At 39.3% G+C, this 10867-nt stretch overlaps 1 pseudogene; it reads left to right on the plus strand.

Moving 5' to 3' along the window:
* Window positions 1-227: 227 nt before the first annotated feature.
* Window positions 228-2661, plus strand: LOC129065136 (RWD domain-containing protein 4-like; annotated as a pseudogene).
* Window positions 2662-10867: the final 8206 nt, after the last annotated feature.

Below are 10867 nucleotides of genomic sequence, written 5' to 3' on the forward strand. Positions count from 1 at the left end.
CGCTGAGGCCCACAACCCTTCAGCCAGGAGCTTTGCTCTGCCCAAGGGCCAGGGGTCCGCGTGACTGTCATCTACACGACTGTCATCTGTGGTGCAAAGGGTGTGTGTTCTGTAGCCAAGGGCATGGAACAGGGACTCCCCCAGCCTTGAGGCCGCTGTTCTCATTTTCTCTTCATAGATATGAATGCTCTCAGCCCAGGAGATGCCCCATGACCTGCACCTGCGACATGGGTGCCAACAAGGACCGGGAGGTAGAACTGGAAACATTACATTCTGTATAGAAGATGAAACTTTGCAGGAATTAAGCCCAGTTTCATTACAATATAGGATATGTGAAAATGGTGACCGCAAAGCTTTCTTAATAATAATTTCCTGACAGAAATATATCCCCAGACACCTCCAATTACATCTCCGAGGCTTTAAAACAAAAACCAATACCATATCCTCAGCTGTAAAGCAGAGCATATTAGCCAAGTTACAGGAAGCAGAGGAAGTTAATCTCGGCACTGCTATAACCTACACATTGTTCAAATATGCTAAGAACAGTAAAGAGCATTTTATGGAGAATTACCATCCTGTTAATTCTACGACATCCATAAGCAATATCATCTCAGTTTCAACTCCTAATATAGCCCCATCAAGTAAGAAAAAAGGACAACCGTAGCCAGGTGACTCAGCCAGTTGGAGTGTCATCCCATACACCAAAAGGTTGCGGGTTCAATTCTTAGTCGGGGCACATAACTAGGTTGTGGGTTTGATTCCCGGTTGGTTGGGGCACACATGGAAAGCAGCCAATAGATGTTTCTCTCTAATATCAATGTTTCTCTTCCTCTTTCTGTCTCTCCCTTCTTGTCAGTCTAAAATCAATAAACGTCCCTTGGGTGAGGATTTTTTTTTTAATCATTAAAAAAAGAAAAAAGACAAGAGGTCTTTTCTGGAGCACTCCCATGCTTTTCTTCCCCAGGTTTGTACAGCCACAGCTGTCCAGAGCTTACCTCTTGAACCTGTCACCAAGGCTCCCTTTTCTCTGACTTTTCAGTGAGCTAACAGCAGCCCCACCATGGCTCAGTATTTCCTATAATGTTTCTAGAGAGCCAAAGTACAGCACTGCCTAGACTCTCTCCTGTTGCTTATTATACCCTAACCCTTCCTTCTGTCTCCAGCTTTAATAAACATACTCTCAAAATTTCAACAACAACAAAAAAGATTCTCTTTTTTTGCACATCCTCACCAGCACCTGCTAGTTCTTGTCTTTTTGATGATAGCCATTCTGACAGGTGTGAGGTGATAGCTCATTGTGGTTTTGATTTGCATTTCTCTGATAATTAATGATGCTGAGCACCTTTTCATGTACCTGTTAGCAATATGTATGTTTTCTTTAGAAAAATGTCTATTCAGATCCTTTGCTGATATATTTTTTTAAATTTTTAAAGAGATACTTATTTTATTTATTTTTTTGTTTATCTTTAAAGAGAGGGGAAGGGAGGGAGAAAGACAGGGAGAGAAAAATGGATGTGTGACATATATCATTCGGTTGCCTCTAGCACACTCCCAACCAGGGGCCTGGTCCGCAACCCAGGCACATGCCCTGACTGGGAATCAAACTGGCGACCTTTTGCCTTGCAGGCTGGCATTCAATCCACTGAGCCATAAAAACAAGGGCCCTTTGCTGATTTTTTAATTGTATTGTTTGTTTTTATTACTTTTTAATTTTTTTATTTTAGTAAATTTGAGAGTGAGAGGGAGGGTGAGAGAAAGATCGATTCGTTGTTCTACTTACTTATGCATTCATTGGTTGACTTTAGTATGTGCCCTGACTGGGAGTTGAACCTGCAACACTGGCATATCAGGATGATGCTCTAATCAACTGAGCTACCCGGCAAGGGCTACTTTTATTACTTTTTTAACTTTATGGTCTAGGCATATTGATTTACTTCAAATAGCTTGGGTAATAAAAACACTAAAATCAAGATTCCCAAGATCTGGGACTTAATCTTGTTCGCTGATGTACCTCCTATCTCCAGCAACTAGACCATGTCTGATACACATACTACACAGGTAACAACTGGTAAGTGACTGAGTCATTGATTATAGTTGTAAATTTTTTAACAAATGAAAGTTTCTATATAAATGCTTTCAAAGCATTGAGTTATTTTAGTAACAGAGAAAAAACTTGCATTAAGTTTTATTTGTTGTCAATGGCTATGATACATGGACAAAAATTTTTGTAAAAACACTAGTGGGGAGAATTTTTAAATTTTACCTTCCAAATTCTAGAAGTAATGAGAATGACAAGAGGAAAGCCATTTAACCATTTGGAATATTTCATCTTCTTTATGTGGTTTAAGAAAATTTTCAGATGTCTTAGGACACAGTATCAAAAATATTTACTTACTTTTCAAGTTAATTAAAGGTGAAAAATTGAAAGTTACGTCTACTTATATCAATTTTTACATTAATCTTATTACAGAAACTGCAATAAAAGAATCATTACACCTTGAAAAGAAGAAGGGAAAAAAAGGCAAAAGAGAGCAACTTTCAAAAGCTCAGAAACATAAGGTAGCAGATAAAACAGATCAGAAAGGTTAACTTCCTCGAGGATGGAACTGGGTTGAGGTGGTGAAGCATTTAAGCAAAACTGGCTCTAAAGATGTTGAATAGCTCTTGGCATTTGAAGCAAGGAAAGAGCATCCTTTAAAAAGTAAACTGGAGCCCTGGCCGGGTAGTTGGTTAGAGTGTCATCCTGAAGCACCAAGGGTGCAGGTATCATACAAGAATCAACCAGTGAATGCATCAATAAGTGGAAAAACAAACTGATCTCCCTTCCTTCCTTCCTTCCTTCCTTCCTCCCTCCCTCCCTCCCTTCCTCCTGCTGTCTCTTCCTCTCTCTCTAAAATATAAATAAATAAATAAATAAATAAATAAATAAATATTAAAAAAGTAAACTGGGTTCAAAGTCTTTCATTACTCTTTTCTCACATTGAAATAGCTTTTTATAAAACAATTTTTGGTATGTTTTTTACATAAAAGTGTTTTAAGATGAAAGTTCATAAAGAGATTTGGTTGTATTAAATTATTTTCACAAACTTGCCTTAATAAAAAGTGAAAATATTACTGTTTAGTATACTTTTGAAGCTTTTTAAGCTTCATCAACGGACAAATATGGAGGATAATAAATAATCAATATTAATTTATATAATCTTATTCTAGTGGATGCGATAACCTTTTAAGCAGTATGAAGCCCTTTTCAAAAACTCTTGTCTCAGTAGAATAGAATATGAGTGAACAATTATTCAGCAGCATGTTCTATATTAATAGGTTTCTTGTCTTAATGAAATTTTCATTTCTTCTTTCTCTTAATTACTCAAGCATAGATTGCTTCAGAGAAGTTTAAATACTGGTATTTGAGCTTTATACATAATATTCTTTGTATTCCTTTTTTTATTTTTCAGGGGTGAACTGCTACTTTTAATGAATAAATATTTGTTTATACTTTCCTCTTGGTTTGGGTCATGATGTTCGACCATGAAAGCTTTCCATGGTATGTGGAATAGGAGAATATAAAAGCAAATCTGCCAAACACATTAGAATGCATCTGAATAGAAGTGCTGGTTCATATTTAAAACACTTCACTGCATATACCAAGATGGGAGTAAGAGTAGAAGATACCTTAATATTTAATTTTTGTATTATTGGACACAGTGGTTTTAATAAATTTCTATTTATCTGCTATTGTGTATTTTTAGTTGTTTGGTAACTGAGGCCTTCTAAATGATTTAATGTAAAACCATATTTCAAGTTTTGTTTCTTTTCAATTATTCAAATGTGTTTCTCAACCCAAGCATCTTTGTAATTAGAAAGAAGTATTTCAAATGTTGAACTGTAGTATATGCTTGGGTTTTTAAAAAATAATTAATAGAGGAAACCATTAGTGCAGTTTTATCAAGGAGTTATTGATGTCTTTGTGGATTTACAGTGATTCTGTATCTGCTCCTCAGCTTTAAAAATATTTAGAACTATTGAAGTGTTATCTGGAAGGGGAGGTTGTTAGTTCCTCAGTTCTACCTGTGAAGCTTGGGTCAGAATTTTTAAAAAACAATTAAGTCTTATTTTTTTTCTTAAGATTTTATTAATTTATTTTTAGACAGAGGGAAAGGAGGGAAAGGAAGGGAGATAGAGAGGGACAGAAATATCAGTATGCGGTTGCCTCTCATGCACCCCTTCTGGGGACCTAGCCCACAACCCAGAATGTGCCCTAACTGGGCATCAAACCGGCGACCCTTTGGTTCACAGGCCAGCACCAGCCACGACAATAACACCTAAGTTTTAAAGAAGTTTCCTTAGCATAAGAGCAGTTTGGGTTGTATTCATGGTTTTTACTGGGTTAACATTGGCTTCAGTTAAATCATTTGAATTATAAAGTAAGTATAATTAGCCCTAGCTGGTGTGGCTCAGTGGATTGAATGCCGGCCTGCAAACGAAGGGGTCCCCAGTTTGATTCCCAGTCAGGGCACATGCCTGGGTTGCTGGCCAGGTCCTCAGTAGGGGGCAAGAAAGGGGTAACCACACATTGATGTTTCTCACCCTCTCTTTCTCCCTCCCTTGTCCTTCTCTCTAAAAAAAGTAAATAAATAAAAATCTAAAGAAAAAATTTTTTAAAGTAAGTATAATTATGGTGAAGAAGTTTAATCTCGTTTTTAAAAGCCAAATCGTGTTTTATTTCTTGAAATAACATGATAGAGAGAAACATTAAAATTCAGGGACATTAAAATATGCTGATGTTTGTTTTGGGGTTGTGTGTGTAGTTTTTGTTGTGTTGATTTGCTTGTTTTTAAAGAAACAAACTGCTACATCTGCTAGTGGAAGAAAATACTTTGTTTTGCTCTGAAGATTCCAAAATTGTTCAAGCTTAACATGATTCATAAATTACAAAGAATAGTGCTAATAAAATGACAATGAACTATTTTTACTCTTTTTATATGAAATGTACAAATTCCAGGGGATGACGGTGGCAGTGGTGCCTCTTGCTACCTTCTGTAAAACACTTCAACATTTTTTCATAATATTGCTATCATTGTTTAATGCTCCCAAGTATATTTTCCCAAACTCTGTTTACTCAAAATTGAATGGAAAGACATAATTATAAGCAATAAAATCTGAATTACACACACACACACACACACACACACACACACACACACACACACACACACAACAGTGGTTGCCTAAAACTGGGAGACAGAAGCATGAAGGCCTGGCTTACATACCTTCATGAGTGTGTTCTCACACTCAACATGAACATGAGTCAGGCTAAAGAAGTGTTCCTATTAAATAGATTTTTTTTTTGTTTGGTGGATCTGGAGAAGATGGGGTAGGGAAGGTGCTGGTATTCTTTCTTACCCTCATCACAACAACTGTTTCCCCACTACTTGATGCAATAGTAGTAGGACCAGGGCTGCAACTATAAAGGCTGGAAACAGGGATGATTTCTAAGCAAGAAACTATAACCGTGTTTTTAACTTTTATGTCAGAATTCCTAAGGGCCTGATGGGACAGGAAGGATGTGCCTTATCCTGTCTGGATAAATTGGGGCTAACAGTGAATGCAGCTGTAGTGCCTGGTGGTAAAGATGGCCCACTCGCTGATTCTGCACCTGTGTGACCTTACTCTATGTGAGCAGGAGTGCACTGAGGAGGCATTTGCTAGACTAGTATTGCTGCCTGCAATCTAGACCAGTAGAGTGGCCAAACCTAATGTCCCTTCCAGAGGTGGAAAAGATTGGGTATAAATGGAGAGAAGGAAAAATAGTAGCTGAGGGTAAAGGATGAATAAATGGGGTATGTAATGGGAGAAATCCAATATTAACATCTCAAAACAGGCTCAGAGCTAGAGATGATATTGTCTCTTAGCTTGATTATACCAGATGCCTGAATTGGTGAAGCCATATGTTTGCTGACACCAGTCCTGCTTTTGGGACCTCACAAAATGTAATTAAAGCCTGTAAATATTAGTGGTCTCACACCCTGGGAGAAATTTTCATGATATAATGGTGGACTGGATAGTTACCAATGACTCAATGAGATTCTACTAATGTGCCAATGTCTTTTATTTTTATGATTGTTTTGCTATTAAGGATCAGTGTTCCAAGACCAGGCGGTAGACTGTGATATTGTGATTTACAATAAGAAATATGTATTTGGTCCTCATTCTACTTTCTCTCACAGAGCTCCTAAAACCCTTAAGAGTTCTTAAGTGGTGAGAACAATAAGTCCTCTTAGGTTGTTCATGAAGTAACTTTTGGAACTCATCTAAGCATAGGGGCTGGTTGCCTGGGGAATATCCAGGTGATTAGAGGGCCAGAATTTTCAGTTCCACTCCCTGATTTCTGGGGAGGGGAGTGGCCAGGAGATTGAGTTGAATCTTCAATGGCGAAGATAGAAATGAAGGTAAACAAGGCTCATCTCCTCGCATGACTATATCAAAATTACAACTAAAATATAGAACAATCGTCACTTAGAACTGTTAGAAATTGAGATGAATGGAAGTCTGACAACTACAGATTTAAAGAAATTACATCCATCCAGACTGGTAGGAAGGGTGGAGACATGGAACAGGCTGAGGCTGGTCTCACACCCACGTGTAGTGGATAACAATTTGGGAGGGATATCTCGGGAGTGAGGAGGCAGTCCCAGCCCCACACCAGGCCGCCCAGCCCAGGGTTCCGGTGCCAGGAAGATAAGTCCCTACAACCTCTGGCTGCAAAATCCAGCGGGGATTGAGTTGGTGGAAGAAACTGCTTGGAGCCCCAAGTAGTTCCTCTTAAAGAACCTACACACACACTCACCTTCTCAGACTCACTCTCTCTGAGCTGCAGTCCCGGGGTAGCAGCTTGAAAGGCACCGGCGGCATACAGGGAGAAACTGAAGTGTCTGGCATCGAGGCTAGCAGAGGCCATTGTCCCTTTACCGAACCCTCCCCTCTCAGAGCCAGCAAGCTGGTGCCATATCTGAGATTCCATCAACCTGGTGCATCACTGTTTGACCTGCCTTGGAGATCCCCTGAGACTCTGCCCCACCCAATTTACGGGCCCACCCAAGCTGCTCTTCCATATAAATACTTGGCCTTGACTCATGCTTCACAACTTCCTAAGTCCTCTCAAACAAGCAACAGCTGGCCTCAGTGAGTCCCAGGCCCTGCACTGGCAGCAGACAGCCTAGATTCAGTTTGCCTTCGCCTGGGAATCTCCAGGCCTAGCACAAACAGCAGCCACCTCAGATTGCTTTATAGCTCAGGCAGGTTGCTCCAGGCAAAACACAGGTCGGGGCTGACCTTGGCCTGCACCACCCAGGAAACCCCCCAGGGCCAGCGCACCTAGTGGGCAGCTACAGACCATGTCGGAGCACCACCACCCTGCCCCTGCATGGCTGGTCCTCCACAGAGGGCAGGGTTTGATGGTCAGTGGTCACAGCTAGTCCTTGCAGCTCATTGGCCTGGGTAAATCCCTCCCACTGACCTGCCAACAGCAACGAAGGCTCAGCTACAAGAGGAGGGTGTACTCAGCTCACATGAAAGGTGCACTTTTTGAGTACCCAGCTTGGGTGATAGGGGAGGCTGTGCCACTGGACCCTACAGTGAGCACCTACTACATTAGGTCACACTACCATGACAAGGAGTCATAGCAGCTCTACCTAATACACAGAAACAAACACAGGGAGTCTGCCAAAATGAGGAGACAAGAAACGTGGCCCAAATGAAAGAACAAATCAAAATTCCAGAAAAAGAGCTAAACAAAATGGAGATAAGCAATTTATCACATGCAGAGTTCAAAACACTGGTTATAAGGCTGCTCAAGGAACTTAGTGAGGACCTCAGCAGCATAAAAAAGATCAAGTCAGAAACAAAGGATACACTAATCAAAATAAAGAACAAATTACAGGGAAGCAACAGTGGAGTGGATGAAACCAAGAATCAAATCAATGATTTGGAACATAAGAAAGCAAAAAACAAGCAGTTAGAACAAGAAAAAAGAATCCAGAAAAGAAGAATAGTGTAAGCAGCCTATGGGACAATTTGAGGGTTCCAACATTTGCATCAAAGGGCTGCCAGATAGAGAAGAAAAAGAGCAAGAAATTGAAAATATATTTGAAAAAATAATGAAAGAAAACTTCCCTAATTTGGTGAAGGAAATACACATTCAAGACCAGCAAGCACAGAGAGTCCGGCAGAAGATGGATACAAAGAGGCCCACCCCAAGGCACTTCATAATTAAAATGCCAAAGGTTAAAAATAAAGAGAGAATCTTTAAAGAAGCAAGAGAAAAGCATTAGTTATGTGCAGGGGAGTTCCCATAGGACTTTCAGCTGATTTTTCCAAAGAAACTTTGGAGGCTAGAAGTGATTGGCAAGAAATATTCAAAGTCATGAAAAGCAGGGACCTACAGCCAAGACGGCTCTGCTCAGCAAAGCTATCATTTAGATTTGAAGGGCAGTGAAACAGCTTTCCAGACAAGAAAAAACCTAAAGGAGTTCATTACCACCAAACCAGTATAGTATGAAATGTTAAAGGGACTTATTTAAGAAAAAGATCAAAGTTATGAACCATAAAATGGCAATAAATACATACATATCAACAATTTAATCTGAGAAACAAACTAAGCAAAGAACAGAGACAGAATCATGGATATGGAGAATGTTTTGATGGTTGCCAGATGGGAGGAGGGTGTGGGGAATTGGGTGAAGAGGTGAGAGGATTAAGAAGTACAAATAGGTAGTTCAGAATAGCCATGAGGATGTAAAATACAGTGTAGGAAATGGAGTAGAAAAGGACCTATAGCATGACCCATGGACATGAACAACGGTGTGGGAAGTGCTGGATGGAGGAGGACAAAGGGGGAAAAATGGGAACAACTGTAATACCATAATCAATAAAATTTAATCAGTTGTGCCTCTGTCATGAAACCTCCATAAAGCCCCAAAAGGACAGGGTTTGGTGAGCTTCCAGCCTGGTGAATAGGAGGAAATCTTGGGAGAAGGGCATGCTCTGAGAGGGCATGGGAGTTCCGCACCTTTTCCCCCAAACCTTGCCCTATGCATCTCCTCCATCTGGCTGTTCCTGAGTTATATTCTTTTATAGTACACTGGTAATCTAGTAAGTAAAAAATACATTAATTTTTTAAAAGAAGGGGAAATGGAAACATATTCAGACAAAGGAAAACTCAAAGAATTTGTTGCTAGCAGATCTTACCCTTAACAATTGACTAAGGAAGTTCTTCAATAAACAGAAAATGAGGGAAAAAAAGAATTTTGAAAAATCAGGAAGGAAAAAGACTTAATTAAGGAGAAGACTGAGAATATGAGTATATACAGTGGACTATCCTTTTCCTCATGAGTTTTATATATCATATTTGATGATTAAAACTAAGTGGGGAAAGTATAGGACCTAAGTGGAAGTAAGGTTTCCACATTTTACTAACAGTGGTTAAATGTTACTACCAGTATGTTTTAAAATATAAGTTTTTCACTCTGGCTGGTATGGCTCAGTGGATTGAGCATTGGCCTGTGAACTGAAAGGTCACCAGTTTGATTCCCAGTCAGGGTACATGCCTGGGTCGTGGGCCAGGTCCCCAGTTGGGGGCATGCAAGAGGCAACCAATCAGTGTTTTTCTTTGTACATTGATGTTTATCTCTCTCTCTCTTTCTCCCTCTTTTCTCCTCTCTCTCAAAGTAAATAAATAAAAATTTTTTAAATATATGTTTTTCTTATTATTTAGTGAGGCCAACAGATCAGGAGATAATTGCCATTGAATAGTTTGTTATACTTACAGATACCAAGAGGAGGGGGTATACCATACCACAAGTGGTCATACCAGGAAGCACAACGGTCAGTAAAGAGACAAAGTGAGCAAGGTAAACATGGGTGTTATAGACTGAATGTTTGTGTTCTCCTAGAATTTATATGTTGGAGCCCTAACTCACCAATGTGGTAGTATTTGGATATGGGCCTCCAAGGAAATAATTAAGGTTAAATAATGTTATAAGGTTGGAGCCCTGATCTTAAGGGATTAGTGTCTTCATAAGAAGAGATACCATATACAACAATATTGTATCATAATCATCAAACTTGCTAAGAGAATAGATCTTAATTATTTCCACCACAAAAAAGAAATGATAATTATGTGGTGTGATAGAGGTGCTAAAATAGAAATCATATTACAAATATACAAATGTATCATATTAACACGTTGTATACCTCAAATTTACATAATGTTATAAATCAGTATATTTCAATAAAAATAAAAATTAAAAAACTAATAAAAAGAGTATATTTTTCTATATTAAAAGAAGAAAAAAAAGCCCTGGCTGGGTTGCTTAGTTGGTTGGAGCATCATCCCGTACACCAAAAGATTGTGAATTCAATCCCAGACCATGATGTGTATGGCTGGCAACCAATCAGTGTTTGTCCCTAACACTGATGTTTTACTCTGTTTCTCTCCCTCCCCCGCACTGTCCCTTCCTCTCTCTCTCAAATCAATAAACATATCCTCTGGTGAGGATTTTAAAAAAAGAAGAGAAACCAGAGTACTCATTCATTCTCTCTCTCTCTCTGTCTCTCTCTCTGTCCATGGATATACACAAAGAAGAGGTCACGTGAGCACACTGAGAGAAGGCAGCCATCTCCAACTCAAGAGGTAGGCCCTCACCAAACACCAGCTGTGATGGCACCTTGATTTTGGACTTCTAGCCTCCAGAACTGTAATAACATTTATGTTCTTTAAGCCACCCAGTCTGTGATATTTTGTTATGGCAGCTCTAGCAGATTAATACAATGGGCAAGACATTTATTACAGTTTCCATGGAATGAATTTGAC

This window comes from Pteronotus mesoamericanus, unplaced genomic scaffold (genome assembly GCF_021234165.1).
Source record: "Pteronotus mesoamericanus isolate MK-2021 breed Mesoamerican mustached bat unplaced genomic scaffold, CSHL_Meso_final contig_173, whole genome shotgun sequence".
NCBI classification, from domain to species: Eukaryota; Metazoa; Chordata; class Mammalia; order Chiroptera; family Mormoopidae; genus Pteronotus; species Pteronotus mesoamericanus.